Here is a 22,831-nt window from a genome sequence, read left to right on the forward strand (position 1 = left end):
TGAGCGACTGGGAGACCTCTGTGCGTGGGAGCCCATACCAGCAGCGTGACCATCACTGTCTTTCCTGGGGAACTGGGACTCACTCCTCAGCCTGGCTCCCTGCCCACTTGCCCCTTGAATCCACCGGCAGATGTCCGGGGAAGGGGGGCGTTGGCCTGTCATTGCCCTCACTGCACACACTGTCACTCTGGGAATGTCCAAGCGGGGAGGGTGTGGGCTCTGTGTCTCGCCAGGCCTTGCCAGGAGCCGCCCGGTACCACCGCCTTCCCTCCTGTGGCTCTGCGCTTCACTCATGAGGGGCACCCAGGGGGTGTCCTTCCACTGACTCTAATCTGACAGGGTAGGGGCCATCTGGTCCAAGAGCCCTCACTGGCCCTCCTGAGCACCTGCTGTGCACCCGGGTCCAGGTGCCACCAGATTGGTGAGTGCGATGCTCCCCACACCCTCTGCTCTGGGTCCCAGGTGGCGGGGAGACAGAGGGCTTTGAAGGGGGCAGATGTGGAGAAGGACTCCATTAGGGGTCCCAGTGCTCTCCCACAAAGCCCGTATCCCATCCACAGCTCTCCTTTCCTCTTTTCTCAAAGGACCCATTAGACCTTACCCTGTCACAGGAATTGCAGACTTGTGGGGTGAGGGTCCAGCAGCCCCTCCAGCCCACAGCCCCCTCGCGGCCCTCCTGGAGAGGGAAGGCTCCCCTGCATGAGCCAGGGCTCACTCACATTTCCCACTGGTCCAGGATTCCTTCCTTCTTGCAGGAAGCTACAATGCATCGATATCCAGAGGAGGGCGGGGGGCATCACAGGAATCGTCCTGTGGACCCGATCTCTCCTCATAGCTGCTGTCACCCTCTGACCTCTGACTAGTCCGGAGCCCTGGGGGGCCGTCAGCTCTGTGCGTGGGGCCATGGGCAGCTCCTGGAGAAGCTCCTGCACCTGCTGGCGCTTCCTGAATGCTTGAGGAATGAAAGGGCTCCGGCCAGGCCCATGGCCGATATCCAAGTGGGCCTGGGCGCCCCGGTGTCCCCGGGGACCCCTACTGCGAATGCCCCAGGATACAGACCCCAGATGGACTCAAAACTCCCTTTCCATGGTAAAACAGGCCAGCTCAAGACCCTGGTGACGGTGGGGAGGCGGCACAGGCTTCGTCATGGGGACAGAACGACGACTGCTGAGCACAAGCACAGCCCCTCTAGCCGACCTGTCACAGGCCAGGCCCGGGGGCTGCCCTGCGGGACCCAATTAGGCCCTGCATGACTCTACTCCAGTCGGAGGAGCAGCCCCAGGGGCCGGGAAGTTCAGGAACATTCCCCAAGACTCCCAACAGTAGGTGGCCCATCCCACTGGGCTGTGGAGTCAGGGTGTTCACTTTGCAAACAGCAGGTCCAGCACCTCTTCAGGGGTGCCATATTCCTCCAAAACATTTAGGAATTCAAATATGGACAAGGAGTCAATGTGCAGCAAGGCAGGCACCAGTTCTTCTACCTGCTGCTCCAGCAGCTCCCTCCGGCTGGGGGTGGTTGGGCAGATGATTCCTTCTCAGGGCTGAGGCCCTTTCAGCCTGAGGTGGGACAGAGGAGACGTGCAGCCTGCACTGTAGCCTCCAGACCACCTGGGAGTTGGAGCGCAGACCAAAGCCCGAGCTCTCAGTGGCTGCGGGGGGCAGGGGGAAGGCAGGAGTGCCCACAGCAGGAACACGGGGCTTGACGCCTGTGGCTCTGTCACTTAGCATCTGACTCTTGGTTGTGGCTCAGGTCATGGCCTCAGCATCCTGGGAACCCGCCCCTGGCAGGCTCTGCGCTTGGGGCCGAGTGTGCTTGAGGAGTCTGTGTCTCCCTCTCCTGCTCCCTGCTCTCTGCCTGTCTGTTAAACAAACAATCCAATAAAATAATCTTAGAGGATAAATTTTCAAAAAAATTTGGATCAATACAAGGACCTAGTGAGAAAGGTGTGTCCCAGGTCGCTTGTCAGCTGAGTTTTGGCAGCACCTCCCTGCATTAACGGCTTCACCCTTTGTCAAATCCCAAATCTTAAAACTTCTCTGTCATATTTTTAAAAATATTTTAAAATAAAAGAGAAGCTTTGAAAATACACCAAGATAAGTTTCTTCTCACATCCAACTAAATGTTTTGATATTTTACATGTCTCCTCCCACTACATCTTTATAAAAGCAAGCAACATCGATAATCCTTCATCTCAATTGCAAATTGACTCCCTGTCAAAGCATTTTCAAAAAATACAAGAACTTTCATAGTGGTGACATAGAATATCAAATGTCAAGTTGAATTTGAGCACTATGTGCCTCGTAAGTGGAACTTCACAACAATATTCTAGGCTTGATTATTTATTAAGAGAGCTTAGAATCCCATATAAGGCTAATGTTCTGGTGATTGCCCTACAAGTCATCACTACACTAATGTCCCTTTTTGCTCCAAAGTATGCTTCAATGTGTGTCTGTGTGTGTGTGTGTGTGTGTGCGTGCGTGCATGCATATGTGTGTATGTATGTTAATATAATTTGAAAAATATAGTCAACCCTTAATTTACTCTTCATGATGATGTTAAATTAAGTTAAAATGAAAGGAATGTGGTCTGGTCTTGACTCTTTCAATGTGTTGCTATTTCATAGTTCCTAACACTTTAATTGTACTGAAATGAGCTTCCCACATTACTTAAGAGGGCAAATATTTGGATCCGGATTACCTTAAAATTTTGCAAGATTTATAAAAGATATATAAAGCTTGTTAAAATAATTTGTAAATTATTACATTTCATAAAAATACAAATTCGAAAATAATAAAATAGGCTTGAAACTAGAAAATAGTAAAGAAACTTTTGTCTGCCTTGATACTTATAGTTAGAGAACATCAAGCCTGATATTGCTAGGACTAATAAACAGCTGGATCACCAAGCTGACTATTCCCTTTGAAAGGTTATCCTGACTTTGGAATGGCATGAGTCAGACTCTAAAGGAGAATAAGTGTCTCTGAGGACGTTCAGATATGAGCACCAAGAAGGTAATGAGCCTGGAAATCCTCTGATACACAGAAAAGTAATAAGAATTGGGGAAAATCTTAAATGAAAAAACTATGTGTATCCAACCTGAAACTATTTAAAAAGCTCTCATCTAAAGAGAGTTTATAAAGAGCCTCATTCAGTTTATGAAACAAAAATAGAAATGATGGCAGGGATTTTATGAGAAAGCACATTCTAATCAATCTAAGAAATAACGTTCTAACAGCAATGTTTTACTTTTGGAGTTAGTAGCTTATTATCCCCCAAATCAGATGAAGTTAGTGGAGTTGGCTTTCAGTGAATTTGTGCTCTTGGTGAGATGCTGGACTCAGAGAAGTATTGAGGTTCCTTCCATTTCTAGGGTTTCTTTTTTAAGTACTGATACCACAAAAAGTGTTAATGAATTTCCATGGTTCTCTCTAACTTTCAAATAAAGAACATATCAGGCTACATGATACCTACTTACTTAATATTTTATATGTGCATCTTATTTTTTTTATTAAAGTTACAGACCAGAATATGTCATCTACCTCTATGTATGGAGATATAAAGATACATTCATACACTATATCTATCTACAGACCAGTATATGTCACCTATCTCTATCTATAGATATGGTATGCAGCTATATCTATATCTACATACCTATACCTATATCTATATCTATATCTATATCTCCATACATAGAGATAGATGACATATTCTGGTCTATATCCTTAATGCCAGAAAAGCAGGATTAATTTTTCCTGATACATTTTTTGACTTTGGCAGACAATAAAGAATGACCTTAAAAAACATTAAATTTCTCAAAAAATATAATAGAGAAAAATAAAAATGGCTCATTATTCCACTTCCCAGAGATAACCACTATTAATATGTTGGTTCATATTCTTTTCCCTCTTTCTGTTGATAATAGACTAGTCAAAATATATTAGTGTCTTTTCACACACGTGGAATAATACTATTAATACTAAAACTATGTTTTTCAAAGTATTTCTTGCCTTTTCTTCCACATAGATTGATCTTCTTCTTTTGCGTGACTCTGTTGTATTCTATTCAATGAACCTAAGTTTATTTAACTGATATCCCAGTTGAATAAGGGGCTTGTTTTGAAACCTTAACTATTATAAATGATGTTGCATAATATTTATAACAATATTATCTTCACTACAAAGACTAATAAACATCTCTCAAGTACTTAGGAGGTGCCAAACTCTTTCTTACACACTTTATAGACATCATTTCATTTAATTCTCAAAGGATAGTGAAATCTAGACATGCTATGTAACTTGCCTAAGCTCACATATCTAGAAAGTAATGCCATTAGAAACGACAAATACCCCCCATTTGCCTCGACATGGATGGACCTGGAGGGCATTATGCTGAGTGAAATAAGGCAGTCGGTGAAGGACAAATATTATATGGTCTCATTCATTTGGGGAATATAAAAAAATAGTGAAAGGGAATAAAGGGGAAAGGAGAGAAAATGAGTGAGAAATATCAGAGAGGGAGACAGAACATGAGAGACTCCTAACTCCGGAAAGGAACAAGGGGAAGTGGAAGGGGAGGTAGGTGGGGGAGATGGGGTGACAGGGTGATGGGCACTGAGGGGGGCACTTGATGGGAGGAGCACTGGGTGTCATACTATATGTTGGCAAATCGAACTCCAATATATATATATATATATATATATATATATATATATATATATTAAAAAAGAAAGTAACGAAATGGTAATTACAACTCAGGTCTGTCTGATTCTAGAGCTAAAGCTCAACACTCACTCAGCAAATACTTCTGTGCATACATTTTTGTATGACTTGTGTTAGTACACACATGGTCCATTTATAAACATAGTATCGCTGAGTCAAAGGTTATGCAATATTTGAAACTCAAGATGTATTTTCTCTTTTTTTTAATATATTTTTTCAATTTTTATTTATTTATGATAGTCACAGAGAGAGAGAGAGGGCGAGACACAGGCCGAGGGAGAAGCAGGCCTCCATGCACCAGGAGCCCGATGTGGGATTCAATCCCGGGTCCCCCAGGATCGCGCCCTGGGCCAAAGCAGGCGCCAAACCGCTGCGCCACCCAGGGATCCCTCAAGATGTATTTTCAAAGTAATTTCCAAAAAGTTTTACCGATTAGCACTATTGCAGAAAATCAGAGCACTACTTTCTCCATACTCTTGCCAGCATTGTGTAGTATTTATCTTCCCCCTCCATATGATATGCAAAATAATTTGTGTTATTAGTGTTGTTTCAATTGTCATTTCTTTAATAATTTACTGTTTTAGTAATAAAATGTATATATTTAAATATCATTCTTGTCATCAGCTGTTGCATTATACCTCATATGCCTATCATCTCTGTTTTGAAGACATGGCATAAAATTCTCAAGAAAGTTTCTTTTTTGTGCATTTGTTTATGTGTGTGTGTGCAGTACATTATTCATTCTCTGTGTCACCGCATGTATCCAAATTCCTTGTTTTTCTTTTTTTTTAAAGAATTTTATTTATTTATTCATGAGAGACACACACAGAGACAGAGAGAGAGAGAGAGACACACAGGCAGAGGGAGAAGCAGGCTTCCTCAGGGAGCCTGACCCAGAACTTGATCCCGGGACTCGATCCCGGGACCCCAGGATCACTCCCTGGTCCAAAGGCAGCCGCCCAACCGCTGAGCCACCCAGGGATCCCTCAGTTAAGGTTTCAGGACTTGGGCAAGGTAACTGACTAGAGAGTAGGAACACACTATTTAAAGTTGCTTTTTTTCTCATAAAAATGATGGCAGTTATGGAAAGAGAGAAGAAAAAGTTTTTGAAAACTAACGTGATATGAGTTAATACATGTATACACACATGCATATGTACGTGTTCTTTAAAAGAGTGAAGAGTTCAAGGGAAAAATAACATTAAAAGAAGAGCTGTTCAAAATTTTTCTTAAATTTTAAAAGTCCTTCAGAAAATCAAAAGTGATTAAAGATTTTGAGGTCAAGAATTCTTAGAAATTAAGAAATCAACTCACCATTTACATTTCTTTTAGAGTCCCTCTATAGGAGCACCTGAGTGGCTCATGGGTGACCATCTGCTTTTGGCTCAGGTCATGATCCTGTGATCCCAGGACCTGGGATCGAGTTCTGGATGGGCCTCCCCATAGGGAGCCTGCTTATCCCTCTGCCTGTGTCTCTGCCTCTCTCTCTGTCTCATGAATAAATAAACGAAGTCTTTAAAAAAAATAAAAATAAAAAAAATAAATTCCCTCTATACACTCCAACAAGTGCATATCACATTGCAGAAAAATGCACCGGAGTCCACCAAATGCTACCAAGTCTAGGAAGTAGTCAGGGTTAACATTTATTCCAAGTGGAAAAACGTGGCACTCAGCTACATCTAATGGCATGAAGATCAACTAAGGCACACAAAAGCACTTGTTTTTTGTAATATATTCAAAGGTACAGCCATTTGCTGTGCTTAGCATTCTCAAGACGATAGTTTTGTCAATGGTAATAAGAGTAAGTATGATTATGTTATAGAATTATCATCAATAAAAACAAAAGTGTCATAAGTGGTGGTCCTTAAGGTTGGAACCAATTAGCAGCACCTGTAATCATTCTCCTTAATTATTCTCATTTTCTTAGAGGAGAAGAGAGGAGAACTTAATGTGTATCAGGTTAAGTGTTTCCTCCCCTAAAGTTAAATACTCTTTCTATAATAATCTCTAATGAATGCATGTTTGATATTTTATACTTCTTTTCTTTTGCATGAGCAGACCTACTGACATTTTTCACCTTGTTCAAGCAAAAATGAAAAAGAATGCTAAGTAATTACAATGTGGAAGTAGCCTTTTTCTTTTTCTGAGTGTTACTTGGAAGAATGCATCTTGCTACAAAGCCAGTATTTTTTCTTCAATTAATATAAATAAGAAATGGGACAGATTAAGGGATTGGGTATGTGGTTTATCTCTGGTCTGTAATTTGTTTAAAAAGCAACTCCTATTTCTTTTCTAACCCTGTTCATTTCTCTCCTCTACATAGCTTAAAAAAGAAAAAAAGACCACCTACATCCACACAATATCATGTCCCCCAAAGCCAAACTTAAAAAAAAGGAAGCATCAGTAAAATATTTATTTAACTTTTCTGCTCTAACAGGCAAATGTAACACAAAAGGCAACAAAATCTACATTATGATTTCATGATTATTAATTTGAATATGAATGGAAATGCCGGATTCCAAAGCTCGATTGAACTGCAAAAGTAATATACTGTGCTGTAAGTCATTTTTTTTCCTAATTATATGGTGAAATCATTAAAAAATAATGATTAAGTTCACTCAAAATGACATTGGAAAGCTTGTAGAAATATAAAAGCAGAATCTTTACATATATGTGCGTGTGAATATATATATATATATATATATTTCATTTTTTTATCATGGTTCATACTGCAAAAGATTTTAAGGAGATTGACTTTATCTTAGAATTCCTATCGATAAGGAGGATAACTACGTAAAAAACAAACAAATTGACCAATCTATCAATGGAATACTACAAATTAATTTCATTATTGGTTATGTACACTGTATTATGAACTTGTTTTCTCAATTGCAGAAATGTCTCCTTTACAATGAGCATTGTTTATTTGAGAAAAGAGAGATTAGACAATCTACAGGTAGAAAAAAAATGAGTGAGAAAAAATTTATTTTATTTTTATATATCTGATTTATTTATTTATTATTTATTTCAGAGAGAGAGAGAGAGAGCATGAGCGATGGGAGCCATACCACCCTGAACATGCCCAATCTCATCTGATCTTGGAAGCTAAACAGGGTTCGGGCCTGGTTATAGTACTTGGATGGGAGACACATATATCAAAATACCACATTGTAGGGACGCCTGGGTGGGCAGCTGCCTTCGACTCAGGTCATGACCCCGGGATCCCAAGATCGAATCCTGTATTGGGCTCCTGGAGGAGCCTGCTTCTCCCTCTGCCTGGGTCTCTGCCTCTCTCTCTCTGTGTGTGTCTCTCATGAATGAATAAATAAATCTTAAAAAAAAAAACAACAAAAAACCCAAATACCACATTATTCATCATCAATCTAAATGATTTTTATTTTTCAATTATACCGCAGTTAACTTAGAAACAAAATGAATGAATGAATGAATGAATGAATGTTATATGACAATGCACATAAGTACTATAGTGGGTGCCCGTATCACACCTTCCTATAATGCTCTATACAAGAAGATGAAACACAGCTTATAACCTTTAACTCAAGAATTTTTTTTTAAATATCTTCTCAGAAACTATAAATACAATATGTCCAAAGTTTTACCAACATAGCTGATTAAAGTTGTATTATGTGTCTGTAGATGTAGGTGAAAAATAAATATATATTCTCTCTCTCTCTGAATATACGCATATGCACATGCAGTAAATACTATAAACTATATTATATTTAATGAAACCATACAATAATTAAAAATTTCCTATACAAAAGAATTTAATGATATGGAGGATGTTCATATTATTATCAAATGAGAAAAGAGATCATGGAAGAATGTTCCAAAATAGCCCATTTCTATAAAAATTAAGTTCCATGATGTACATGCCCTTGTCATCAGTGAAGATTAGTAGCGATTCATTAGAAGAGTTTTTACAATCCTTTCTTTAGAATTATCTGTATTTTCTCAATCAGTCCCTTGCCACATAAGATGATTTCAGCCCATATTAATCAGAAATGTGGCTTCAGTGAAGAGAGACACAACTTGCTGTGACAGTGACAGGTACAAAGTAAAGTCAGTAGGATGCTGGTGGCATGAAAAAAGAAGGATCAGTGTAGGGTGGAGTTCCTGAAGGAAGGAAAGCTTCTCACTGTACATAGATGAAAAACAGGTAGATCACCCATAAAGAATTATGGTGTTTTTTTTTTCCCCCAGCTGGAAAGTTCTTTCCAGGAGCTTCAGTACAGCTTACAGATAAGGAAAACATTTAGTAGCCGAGCAAAGACAAGTAGCAAAGTCCTTGGTTTCTTTTTAGGAAAAAGCAAATTCCTATATTAGTATAAAATGTTTGACTTTGTTTTCATTAATCGTCCTTCAAAAACATGGTACACATCTATTAAGCTAGGGCTATTCTTACGTTCAGTAAGAGGTTGTTTGGCACATGCTAGAGTCATAAATGTTTCCTGGAAACAATTGACCAGCGTTTAAAGTGTTCGCTGAGGTAATAAATAATGTTGAAATATGAAATTACTTCCTTCTACATTAAGAATGAGCTTCCTCATTAAAACTATTTAAAAGACCTTCATCTTGCAATAGCTCTAGTAATAGCCTTAGTTTGAGCTTTAAGTAGGAAATCCCACCTCCAACCTCTGCCTACACTGCCAAAAAAACAAAAAACAAACAAACAAAACAAATTCGGAAGCAAAAGCAACAATTTAGGCTGCCAGCTGCTTTGGGAAGCCCTCTGTAAAGGCACATTTCAAGTAGAAAAATGGTCATTTTATTTATTTTATTTTAGGATTTTACTTATTTGAGAGACAGAGCATGAGCGGGGGGAGGGGCAGAGAGAGAGAGGAGAGGGAGAAGGAGACTCCCCACTGAGTGTGACCTGGCACAGGGCTCTATCCCAGGACCCTGAGATCATGACCTGAGCAGAAGCCAGATGTTTAATCAGCTGAGTCACCCAGGCTCCATAACAATGGTCATTTTAAAGAAGCCCCTTACATAGCCTAATACTTAATATAAATTGTTCCTAAGATACAAAATGATAAACTCCCAGCATTTGATCTGTCATCACACCTGTGATTCACCAAGTTTGTGAAAATATACCCATTTTACCCACCCCCTATGCCCCAACCAGCATAAAGGGAGAGAGAGCTTGAGGTCGTGATCTACACTAATCCTCGAGCAGTAGCTGACAAGTTGGGCCACTGGTAAGGGACTTAAAAGAACCCAATTGAAAGTTGATGACAAGAAGTTCTGATGAAGTATAGGAGTGGTCCCCTTCGAAAGAGCATAAACTATGGATATTCATGTCCCATTTAATCTTCCAGAGAAGGCTGACGCTGCAGAGGGACCTCAATAATCAGACGCACAAAATTACCTATTCTATAGCTATTAGTCTTCATTTTCATTAATCCAAGTGGTTTCTCAATGGGAAAGTTACTAGTAGGCCAGGATAACACAGGGGGGCCAGGTTTGACAACATGAAATTCTCTTCACACACACACCAAAAATCCTCTTTACAGTTGATACAGTTATGGCCAACCAGTGTGCTGACGGCAGAAGACAACACAAAGCCATTCATAGGGCACCTTCTGTCTAACTGGTATGACATTGTTTCTACTTGACTCCTTTTATCACGATGGGAAAATATGTTTTCTTGCAGGAAGAGACATATATGGAATCTTCCTTCTTTGGTCACAATTCTGTCAGCATCATGACCTGTATGTAGGCTTACAAAATCCTTATTTTCTTTGGATCTGACATAATCTTACCTCAGACAAAGGGAAGTAGTTTGCAACAAAAGAAATGTGTCCATGAGCTCACCCCAAAATCCACTGGTCTCAACATCTACAAGTAGCAGATCTGATAGAATGGAATAATCTGCTAAAGACTGCTGTAGCATCTTTCGAGAGACAAAATCTTGTGGATTTGGGATGGCCTCCCACCAGATGTTACAGACCTTACACCATTATCCAACACATGCCATCTCTCCTGCTGTCAAAATGCACAAATCCAGAAACTGAGGAAGGTAGTGAGAGTAGCTTCTTTCAGCAAATAGGTAGAAGTGCCCTAGTTTACACAGAAGAAATGCTTCCCCTAGACAACACAATCTCTGTTAAATTGGAAAGTAAGTATGCCCTCAGGCCATTGTATACTCCTCGAGCTCTTAAACTTACTGGCAGAGAAAGGGACTACAACCATGGTTGAGGTGATTGATGTTATTTAACAATAGGAAATCAGGTTGCTGCCGCACAATGGAAGCAAGAACCATTTCTAGAACCTAGAGGTTTCTCTGGATTGCCTCACTTCTATAAAAGGTCAGGTAACAGAATAATGAAGCAATCCAATCAAGGCAGAAGCAATCAAAGGCTTATACCACAAGATCATATCGCCAGATAAAGAATACTATAGCCCAGTCACTGACAGAGCTTGGAATACACATTGAGTGGATGTAGCTAGAAGAATATATAATTGCCATTTAAGGTCATATGAGAGGTTACACAAGTTATGGGACTATGGCAGCTATATTTTATGTTGAGAATTTCTTCTCTCACTTTTCCCCCTAGATTATTTTACATAAAGCTGGCATACTGAGGTTTGCCAACATTATAGATTTTATGTGGGAATATGACTAAACTGACATCAAGTCATAAGGTTATGGTAGGTGATGGGATTCATGTATCCCTTGTATTAGAGACACCTTTTTTTCATCTGGAAAAGAAAAGATGCCAAGAATAAAGAGGAGTGGAATGCAGCAGGAAATTTTCAATTTTTTCTTGCATATCCACACTCCACTTTCTTTCTCAAACTATGCCCAAGGAGGCTGTCCTGTATGGACTACATCTGTGCACGTCCTTCTCTGGCTTCAGATTGGATCCGGCCAAGGGGAGGGACCAGGAAGAGTTTGGAGGGTGGCAAAAAGTAAAGTCAAGATATCTACTCCCTTGGTTCTTCCTTGGAGAGTAGACATCATCTGTCCCCAAACCAAAGGCCACAGTCTCTGTCAGGTGACCCTCTGCAAAAAGGTATTTTTTATGAGCTCATATAATTGCCTCTCCCTTTCCGTTTAAGATTTAGGAATAGTGATGACTTAACCGCTGATTACTAGCCCAGTGTACAACCAACCATTCCTTGTTTTATCTAAACTCTATTGACTCCTGTATAAGTAGTTCTCGTATTATATTTTCCTTGGCTACCTCCTGAAGTGTACATCTGTTTCCTGCTGATACAAATTTTTAGAAATGTAAGTGAGAACCATAGCAGAACCACTTACATGATAAAGCTGATAGTTAAACCACTCTAATAAGCACTTAACCCAACATTTTCTCTATATTCAATTTTACTTTTCAGTTAAACTCCCTAACATGCTTCCCTAAAAGTCTTCAACATTTTTTGGTGTCATATTCTTCAACCAGTTAAAAAATATATGACGATATATCTGTAATATATTATGATTCTCTGTTCATGATTAATAAAGGTATTACAGGAAACCAAAAGTAGAAAACTAAAAGATTAATAAAATAATTCTAATACTCTCTTATTCTACCCCAGTAATGTAACTTATGCATCCTTGAGGTGGATATAGTACATTCTGGAAACCATTGTCAATAAATAAATCATAGCATGCATTTCTTCTTGCTGTCAAAAATGGTTGTTCGTTGACATTGTTGGTTGATTGGCTGTTATACAGATACTACTTCATTTTGGTATTCACCTCACAGTGCTGTACATGGGGTTGACTCTCCTACTGATTATTCTTAATGGTATAATATCAAGAAAAAGGAAAAGTTAATGGATAGGATTTCTTAGGTCAAAAATACGGATTAGGTTCAAGTGGTAGATGTGCATTGTGATCATAACATTGTCACATTTCATGGAAAAAGGTATGTTAATCTTTGTATTTATTCATAGTTATTATAAATTTTATTGCTTAACTTTAACTTAACTGAATTTGAATTTTCTACTACCTTTGGGCAATAATAAAAGCAACCAGGAAATTAATAATGTGCTTCAATAAAGGAAGATTTCATATTAATAGTCAAAAAATAAATTGAATGTTAGCTGAATAGTATAAATGTCATTAAAATTTCAGAAATCCATATACACACACACCTTTTTCCTTTTTAATAAGGACAACTTATTAACTCAGTTGTCCTGCTTATCAACTCAGAAACTCAACCATTTAAAATACCCAAGACCTAAGTCAATACTCACTTAGTAAACATTTACCGTCTGTGCCAAATATACATGATAATTCTAATATTTAAAAGTCATAGAAATCAAGATGCTCAACTTTTAGCAAGGTACCTGTCTAAATGAACATAATCTTTCTTAAAATTCATCAGAACTACATGAAATATTGTCAAGTAGACCCTGGCTTTTATTATCTAAGCCTTGTTTTTATTTGTTTTGTTTTTTAAAGGGACTTTTGGTTACATCATAAGGTTAAAGGCATATTGTGGATACTTACTCACCTAGACGAGCTACAGATTAAATTAGTGTGAACCTATGTAAAATAACAGTCTCTCGAGTCTGAGGATAAGCAATGCTTTCTTTCTTCTTCTTTACAGTTTCCTCTTAAAATCCTTAACATTCTACCTGTTTATATAATAAGTATATATATGCACATATATACACAGATGTATGCTTATGCTTACGCAAAAAAATTGTATAAACACACACGTAGACATGCCAATATATAGACTTTTTGTGGAATATTTAAAATATCTTTAAAAAATAAAAATAAAATATCTATTGATACTAGTATTTTCTTTCGTATTTGATGATTTCATCTTCACCTTTTTATAACTACATATGAAACAGTTTAATTTTCATGAAGTATGCATTGCTAATTTAAATTGTGTACTACATAAACCTATCACAATAGGTTAAATTTATTGATATTGAGATTATGCACTTAAATTTGATTTTCCAGATAACTATGAACCCTTTGAGGTATTTTTTAAAATTTATTTTAACCTGAAGAAAAAAGTAGTTTACTCTGACATAGTTCACTGCCAATGTTTAGGAATAAATCTGTTTTTCTATAGGAATAATTACTAGTAGTCAGTTTAGGAACTGGATCTAAAATCTCTTTATATTAGGGGTTTTGTCATCCAATAGGTAATTCCATTGAAATTTATGGTTGATAGCTCTTTATTCATGCTACTGGGAAGGGACAACTAATTTAATATCTATCATTATATTCTTATATTTTCACAGTTATTTTATATTTACTCTTCTGTATCACTGAACTAATATAAGAGGAGTGTTCTTTTAGAAGTGGCCTTTAAGACTGCTTATTGATAAAATTTTAGTTCATCTTCCATTACAGCATAGCAAAAGCATTTCACTTTTTAGAGATTTCACATTTCACTCATAGACATTGTTTCCTTCAGCTCCGTTTCTTCACTCTGGCCCCGTTTTTCCAATGTACTGTCCTATTTCATGCACTCTCCAATGAGAGATCAGTTGGGTGAAAAGACTGACTCTGGACAGGTAATATGCGTGGCCATATTAACTTGCATTCATCAAGACCCACACCCCTGCATCTCTTCTAAAATTATAGACTCACAACATATCAAGATTGGGAATTCAGTTTTGCCTGAATGCACAAGACTTTGAATAGAGAATTGCTTAGACCCAGAGTATCTCTCTTTGCATTAGCTGTTTACAAAATCAAGTTGAGTTCAGTGTGCAAGTCAATCTTGCAAATCAGCCATGGTCTCACCAATAGTTCATGATAACCTAAAGCGTAAGAATATGTGTCTCAGGAAAAACAGACTAATGGGAGAATAGAAAAGATAGAACAATGCTGTAAAGTTCCTTTTCATAGGAAGTATCACAGGAAAGTAAACAGAATCACATGATAGTAGCAACTTGCTCTAGTCCCTTGCCAACTAACTGACATAATTGGCTCACTCACTGAAGAGCAGTCAGGGATGCTCAGCTTGAGGTGTTGAAGAAGGTACATTATCTCTTTTGTAATGAAGCATCTGGGGCCATTATGTAAAGCCATTCTGCTCATGTAAAAAGGTGTTCCTAAGACTTTAAAGCAAGCTGTATATGGACGTCCAAGGCAGAATTAAAAGTTTAGTTTTCATGATAATCATTTTGTGAACTTCCATTCATATTGGTCATCTCTTAACCATATAGACTAGCAAAAAGGAAGGGAGGAAGATGAAACCAAATTTTGTCAAGTTTAACTGTGCAAGGTTCAGTGTGATACGTTCCTCATAGAGAAGAAGTAAGGAATTCCCTGATCAACAAAAACTTGTTTCCTTAGAGTTTTTCCATTTCCTCCCATTTTTTCCCTCAGCTAATGTAAATTATTGCCATCTTCTTTTAGTCCTATCAGATGCCTTTGACTTATCACCAAGGCCCTTTGTAGCCTTTTTTCCTACCTGCAAATTATCTACTTCATGCAGATTTCATTTTTCAAGTTTGGGACAGTAGTTCATGAAACAATTTCAAATTCTATTCCCATGTGCATTACATGTTGAGCTGTAGATGTTCACATGTAATGGAATGTTTAATTTTCATAAGTGTTGGACATGCGGGAATTGTACCTTCATGTCCATGCTGATTCAATTCCACAAGCATCTATTGACTTCTCTATGCCAGACTCTATTTGGGATACTTGGCCTATATCAGTGAACAAGAGAGAAAAACATTCTTACTCTAGTGCTTCTTACATCTTATAATATACATTCTCTGGTTCTGCTCTGCCCACCAAAAGTTTCCATTTCCTTCCATGTTATTCATTCTTATAAGTACTACTAGAAAGTTTCCAATGAAAACTTGTGCTAATGTCCAATAAAAACAATAAAAAAAGCAAACAACTAGTACTTAAATTGTGTTCATGTGTTATGCACTGTTCTAAATTTGTTACATATATTAAGTCATTTAATCTGCATAACAAGTATACGGGGTGCACACTGTTTATTATCATCATCCATACTATTGAATATATCAGTAGTCATTTCTCCTGAGTAAATACCTAGAAAGTAATTGCTGGATGGTATGGGAAGTATATTTTTAAATTCATAAGAGATTGCAAATTTTCCTCTAAATCACATTCCTATCATCAATGCCTGACAGACCCAGTTGCTCTCAATCTGTGCACTGCTAGATATTGTCATCCATTCTGATTTGGTCCTAAAGATGATATGTAGTAATATCTCATTATAGCCTTTTTTGAAGGATAACAATATTTTATTTAATAGTTTTCTAAACATTTATACCTTGTAACTATTTAAACATAGGGGATAGTACCTACCCTTCCTATCTTGATCTCCATCTGACAAATGTTTGGAGGCGAGCCTGTGCTGAGGCATTGTAGGGCAATAACAGGCAAACAAAACACAACACCCAAGACTGGGACAAAGTAAAAAGTACGACATTTAAGTAATTGGGATAACAGAAGGAGAAGAATGGGAAATGAGCAGATGAAATATTTGAAGACACAATGATTTATTTCCTCAAATCACAGATCCCAGGAGCTCAGAAAACACAAGTGGGATAAATATCAAAAGCACACACCTAGGCAATTCATATTGAAAGTGCAGAAAACAAAAGACAAATAGAAACCTTTAAGGCAGCCAGAGGGGAGGAACCTTACCTGCAAAGGAATGACAATAATTAGAGCCAGCTGGTCATCAGAATCTATGCAAAGAGAAGAGAGAGCAGTCAAACTATGAAAGTATGAAAAAGAAAAAAAACTACCTGTGTAGAATTCTACATCAGATGAAACTGTTCAATTAATGAAATAAGCATTTTCTTAAAAATTAAGAAAAATTTATTGTTTGCAGACTGTACTATAAGGCATTTTGAAAGTTCTTTTAAAGGAGCAAGATAACATGTCAAAACCTTGGATTTACATAAAGAAATAAAGTGTACCGGACAAAAAATGCAAGAAAAGATCTGTTGTTATGAGTAAGGACCAAGAGAAATAGATGGGACATCCTTAGAAACTTCTGAGATAAAAAATAGATTAGAAATGGGAGCATGATTAACTGACACATGGAAATACATAGGTCAGCATCTATACTGTCAACCTAGAGAAGGAATTCCTGCTGTGTTAACAGAGTTTATTTCTTTTTTTAAAAAGATGTATTTGTGTGTGTGAGAGAGAGAACGTTAGCAGGCAGTGGGGAGGGGGGCAGTGGAAGGGACTCCTCAAGCAGACTCCGTGCTGAGCGTGGAGCCCGACCCTGGCTTCATATCACACCCCATGAGATGATGACCTGAGGCACCCAGGCAGCCCATGGTGTGTTTCTGTAAAGTCCACTCTAGAATGGTGTCGGGGATTGAAAGTAACTGTTTCCCTGTTACTGCCCTACAATGCCTCAGCACAGGCTCGCCTCCAAACATTTGTCTGATGGGGATCAAGATGGGAAGGGTAGGTACTATCTCCTATGTCTAAATATTTACAAGGTATAAATGTATAGAAAACTATTAAATAAAATATTGTTATCCTTCAAAAAAGCCTATAATGAGATATTACTACATATCATCTTTAGGACCAAATCAGAATGGATGACAATATGTAGCAGTGCACAGATGGAGAGCAACTGGGTCTGTCAGGCATTGATGGTAGGAATGTGATTTATACTTTTGTATCCTTGCGCTTCCGTTTGGGTAATTATTGCTACCCTATGTTCAAGTTTGCTATTTCTTTCCCTGGCTATGTTAAATCAGCTATGAGCACATTGAGTACATTCTCTCTCCTACTGCTCTCTATTAAAATAAATCAAAAAATCTTTTAAAAAATAAAAATAAAATCAGTTGACCAATACCTGTTTATCTAAAACAGTAATAATGATGTTACTAGCTGATATAGCATATAGCCAAGTGAAATGAATGAAAGAATTTTCCTAAGGCTTACGATGGACGAATTGGTAATACTCTATTAAAAGATACCTGTACTCTATGTGAAGTGGTATAGCATCATTTCAAAGTATACTTAGATTAGTTTAAACTGTATGTATGACTAGAAATATCAACACCTCTCTTTCAAGAACTGGTTGACCTAGCAGGCTGAAAATCAGTAAGGATATAGATGAGCTGAACCTGAAATCGGTAGAATATAGAACCCTATGAATCAACTTGATCTAACCGACATTGACAGTAGGTGGCGAATACTCCTAATGAGAGAAAAATACACAGCCTTTGCAAGCTCACTCGGCGGACTCCACAAGATACCATATTCAGAGACACCACAGATCACAGCATAAAAAAATTAAGATAATAAAAAACATACAAGTATGTTTTCAGACCACAATGTAACAAAACTAAAAACCAATGTGTATGAAACCTATATGTGGAAAATTATAAAACTTGGATGAGACAAATTGGATGTAAAAGAATAGGAAATATTCTATTTTTATGGATTCATAGACTCAATACTGGTAAAATACCAATTATTCCCAACTTGATCTATAAGTTCAAAACAAATGCAATGAAAATCTCAAATACTATACATTCCACATTCACAATCTTTTCTATTTATCTACTCCTTTCCAATTGTATAGCTTACTCACTTTGTTTGACGATCTAGTCAGCAGGCAATTAGTGATTGTCTCCTACTAGACGTGCACACCTTGGAAAGGAAACGATGAAATTCATTAGAGGTAGCTCTCCTGAAGGAGGAGGTGGCTACACTTTGCCACCTCTTAGATGCATCATTTATCATACTTTTATGGTCAGGATCACCTGCTCCTTTAGGATCAAGCGGCAGACCTGCCACATTAGTTGTATGCACTGAAGAGGAAAATGAGGAATGCGTGGGCTTCAGGGACTAGCAGAGGCTCCACCGGTTACCTTGGTTTGTCAGCTCTGGTTTCCTTACCCCATCAATTAACCAAGAGTGCCCCAACCAATTTTCATATATTCATTCTAGAGCTGGTTATACAATACGGCAGCCACTAGCCAGATGTGGTTGTTTTAATTTAAATTCATTGAAATAAAATAAAAATTTAGTTCCTCAGTTGCAACAGCCACACTTCCAGGACTCAAGATTCACATGGGGCTAATGGCCACTGCATTGGACAGTGAGAATTTTACAACATATCCATCACAGCAAAGAGTTTTGTAAAACAGTACTGACTAGATTCTCTATACTAACCCAAACAGACTTTTATGATCCTATCCAATTCTCTTATAAATGTCAAGAAAAAAAACACCTATTTTTGCTAAGATCCTTAAATCTTTTCTTAACAAAAATGTAATTCTGAAGAAATTTTCAGAGCCTAATACTTATTGCATTAGCCATATTTAATGAAGACTAGGAGTACTGCATTATGTGAGAAGGAAGAGTCTTCATGGAATGAGTACTAAAGGCTCAAATATCAGAATATTTCTGGAGATAGTTCAGTAATTTTATAATGTTACTGTACAGTGTACATTATCTTTCATGTTAGGTTTATCAAGATTAATACAGAAACAAGCATTTTCTTAATTCTGATTTATTTATTAAGTTTTCCTTTAACTAGAATCAGTTGCTGGATAGAAAATTAACTTTTCTTCCCTCCTACCATCATAGCACATCATTCACCTATAACAGTATTTCTCTTATTTAGTGTCATCCCAAAGGTTTTGTGTTATCGTTTGGTGTTGTTTATGTGTTCATCTGGCCCACTAGTTTCTGAACTTTGGGAAAATGCTTTAGGAGAATACCAAAACCTATACCAAGTTTCCCCATAAAGCCTAGTATATAATGCTTTGAAGCTCTTCACCACTTAAACCTTCACTGAAATAATAACTGATCATTAATTTGAAAATATGTGTAACATGGCAATTTCCTGTGAAAATCAGGACTTCTTAGAGTGACAAGAAACACAAGACATGATCTGTGTGTGTTCTAAGGCTTAAAAAAAGATTTACTTATTAATTTACATATTTATTTCCTTATGTATTTATTTTGAATAGATACGGGATATGCTCTTCCCAAATATCCCACGTCACATTTGGTAGGTCTGCTTGATTCTCTCAATCAGTTAACCATTTGGTTCTCATACTGAGTAACCTGTGTCTTACAATTTAATCTTTATCTTTAAGAAAAGTACTACTTTAGCCTGCTGCCACTAACATCTTTTCAATTTTCCATTTTTTTTAGAATTTATGTAGGAAATAAGGTTGCAATTTATTGGTATTCCTCACAGTCCTTGTCAGCAAGGACTTGATATCTATGCTATTAATTTTGGATTTATCGTGGAGGCGATAAGAAGTTATAATAGCATTTGAGCTACATGGTGTAAGTATAGTATTTTATAACTAATCAGTAGTAGGAAAGGGAATGGTTGTTTATGATTAAAATGAGAAGCAAAAATATCACTTGAGAAAATTTATGAGATGACATTTCTGTGTGCACAAGTCTCTTAGTCTCTGTATATGCAAGAGATGAGAAGGCTTTGAGAGCCATTTCAGTGTTGAGACTTTTTCTCTTGTAATTTTTAACTAAGATTGAGATTACTATAAACCGTTTCAATAGTCACTGCCCATAACCAGTTGTAAAGACGACATACTTCTTATGAACCACCTCTGATTCACAAAAAGAGTATTTGTCTCTTTTCTCCACCCTACCAATTATGCTAGCTTTATATGTTCCAGAACCAGAAGCCAGAAGTGAAGGAACAGAGTTAGGGGACTGAGGTTTAGAGGGATGAAAAACACTCCCCAGAACCTGTGATTTTATTTTATTTGAATATGTTACATAAATTCCACCGGAAGGCTTAAAATTCTATTTTGAGATCTGCCCTACGACCCAGCAATTGCACTGCTGGGGATTTACCCCGAAGATACACATGCAGCGAAACGCCGGGACACCTGCACCCCGATGTTTCTAGCAGCAATGTCCACAATAGCCACACTGTGGAAGGGGCCTCGGTGTCCATCGAAAGACGATGGATAAAGAAGCTGTGGTCTATGGATACAATGGAATATTCCTCAGCCATTAGAAATGACAAATATCTGGAGGGCATGATGCTGAGTGAAGTAAGTCAATCGGAGAAGGAGAAACATTGTATGGTCTCATTCCTTTGGGAAATATAAATAATAGTGAAAAGGGAATAGAGGGGAAGGGAGAAGACGTGGGTAGGAAATGTTAGAAAGGGAGACGGAACATGGGAGACTCCTGACTCTGGGAAATGAACTAGGGGTGGTGGAAGGGGAGGAGGGTGGGGGGGGGGGGGTGACTGTGTGGCGGGCACTGACGGGGGCACTTGACGGGATGAGCACTGGGTGGTATTCTGTATGTTGGCAAATTGAACACCAATAAAAAATAAATTTATTATTTAAAAAAATTAAATTCTATTTTGATTTGTTTGTCCAAAAAATACATATTTTAATACCAGTGATAACTTAAAAATAAATATAATTCTTCCTTACACTATAGACAGTAAGAATACACAGACCAGATTACCTGTTCTTCAAGCTACAAGGACCCTCAAATCATTATCTTGTCTAACACCATGCTAATAAGAAAACATTATCAACTATGATGTGTAGATAGGTAACCTACGGAGAATAAAACCACTTATTTTAACCTATATGTTTTGTGGTTCAGTCGCTGATCAATGCACTTTGAAAATAACAATACTCAAGTGATAAGAGTTTATGCTTAATTCTTAAATCTTTCACAAGGTACAAGCTCAAACCCATCATATTCCATATTACAAATATTAAAGCAAGTGTCTTTTAAGTTATGTAAGTTAATTCCTTAGAACTTATTCAGATGAAATTACGCAAATTATAACTTATCCTATAAATAATCCAGGTTATACTCACAGCTTTTTAAATCTACAATTCGTATGTCTTATAAAAATTCTCGCCATTGTCTGCTAAACTTGCAGAAATTTAGAAAATGGAAAGAATTTTAATTTTGTGGCCACAATCAGAGAGTCCATGAGGGTTCGGGTAAAAACAGGGGCCTTAGCACGTTCCTTAGGGCGGTACCTCGGGACCTGGACAGCGGGGCACAGAGCAGCGGGGGGGCGAGCGGGGAGCCAGGCTTGGCCAAGTCCCCATGCAGCCCAGGGGCGACCCGGGGCCTTCCCCGCCGCGCCCCGCCCCCGCGACCCCCGCCGGCCTCAGGTCCCGCCCTCCCCGCTCGGGGTCCCTCCCGACCCCCCAGCATCCCGGGCCCCTGCCCGCCCCCCGCGACGCCGCCGGCCTCAGGTCCCGCCCTCCCCGCTCGGGGTCCCTCCCGACCCCCCAGCATCCCGGGCCCCTGCCCGCCCCCGCGACCCCCGCCGGCCTCAGGTCCCGCCCTCCCCGCTCGGGGTCCCTCCCGACGCCCCAGGGTCCTTGGCCCACGCTCCCCTCTCCCGACCCCCCAGCATCCCGGGCCCCTGCCCGCCCCCCGCGACCCCGCCGGCCTCAGGTCCCGGCCTCCCCGCTCGGGGTCCCTCCCGACGCCCCAGGGTCCTTGGCCCACGCTCCCCTCTCCCGACCCCCCAGCATCCCGGGCCCCTGCCCGACCCCCGCGACGCCGCCGGCCTCAGGTCCCGCCCTCCCCGCTCGGGGTCCCTCCCGACGCCCCAGGGTCCTTGGCCCACGCTCCCCTCTCCCGACCCCCCAGCATCCCGGGCCCCTGCCCGACCCCCGCGACCCCGCCGGCCTCAGGTCCCGCCCTCCCCGCTCGGGGTCCCTCCCGACGCCCCAGGGTCCTTGGCCCACGCTCCCCTCTCCCGACCCCCCCAGCATCCCGGGCCCCTGCCCGACCCCCGCGACCCCGCCGGCCTCAGGTCCCGCCCTCCCCGCTCGGGGTCCCTCCCGACCCCCCAGCATCCCGGGCCCCTGCCCGCCCCCCGCGACCCCGCCGGCCTCAGGTCCCGCCCTCCCCGCTCCGGGTCCCTCCCGGGGCCGCCCTCAGCCCCCATCGCGCAGTGGGGCGCTGCTTACCGCAGGCCGAGTGCGGGTCAGAGCCCTGCCCCAGGTGGAGCCGCCGCTGTGGGTCCCGGTCCAGGCCGCGGCTTCCCCAACGCCCCCCGCCCGGGTCCCCCCCAGACTGATGCGCCTCTGCCCCCCGCGCCGCCTTCCGTTGAGGCCGTTGGAGCCCGGAGGCGCGGCCGCGGGGGCCTGGCCTGGGCGGGGCG

General features: G+C 40.0%; 1 long non-coding RNA gene across 3 annotated transcripts; it reads right to left on the reverse strand.

Annotated features, from left to right (window-relative positions):
* Window positions 1-1,537: 1,537 nt before the first annotated feature.
* On the reverse strand, window positions 1,538-22,788 carry LOC119878938. 3 transcript variants are annotated; one of them, XR_005387243.1, is made up of 5 exons: window positions 22,638-22,788; window positions 18,278-18,336; window positions 16,357-16,400; window positions 15,305-15,380; window positions 1,538-1,859 (listed from the first exon to the last, which is right to left on the reverse strand). It is a non-coding gene; the product is annotated as an uncharacterized LOC119878938 (long non-coding RNA). The 3 variants fall into 3 exon arrangements; XR_005387244.1 differs by lacking the exon at window positions 1,538-1,859 and adding an exon at window positions 8,675-8,880; XR_005387245.1 differs by lacking the exon at window positions 1,538-1,859 and adding an exon at window positions 14,317-14,483.
* Window positions 22,789-22,831: the final 43 nt, after the last annotated feature.

The sequence above is a fragment of the Canis lupus genome, unplaced genomic scaffold (assembly GCF_011100685.1).
Source record: "Canis lupus familiaris isolate Mischka breed German Shepherd unplaced genomic scaffold, alternate assembly UU_Cfam_GSD_1.0 chrUn_S2122H2321, whole genome shotgun sequence".
NCBI classification, from domain to species: domain Eukaryota; kingdom Metazoa; phylum Chordata; class Mammalia; order Carnivora; family Canidae; genus Canis; species Canis lupus.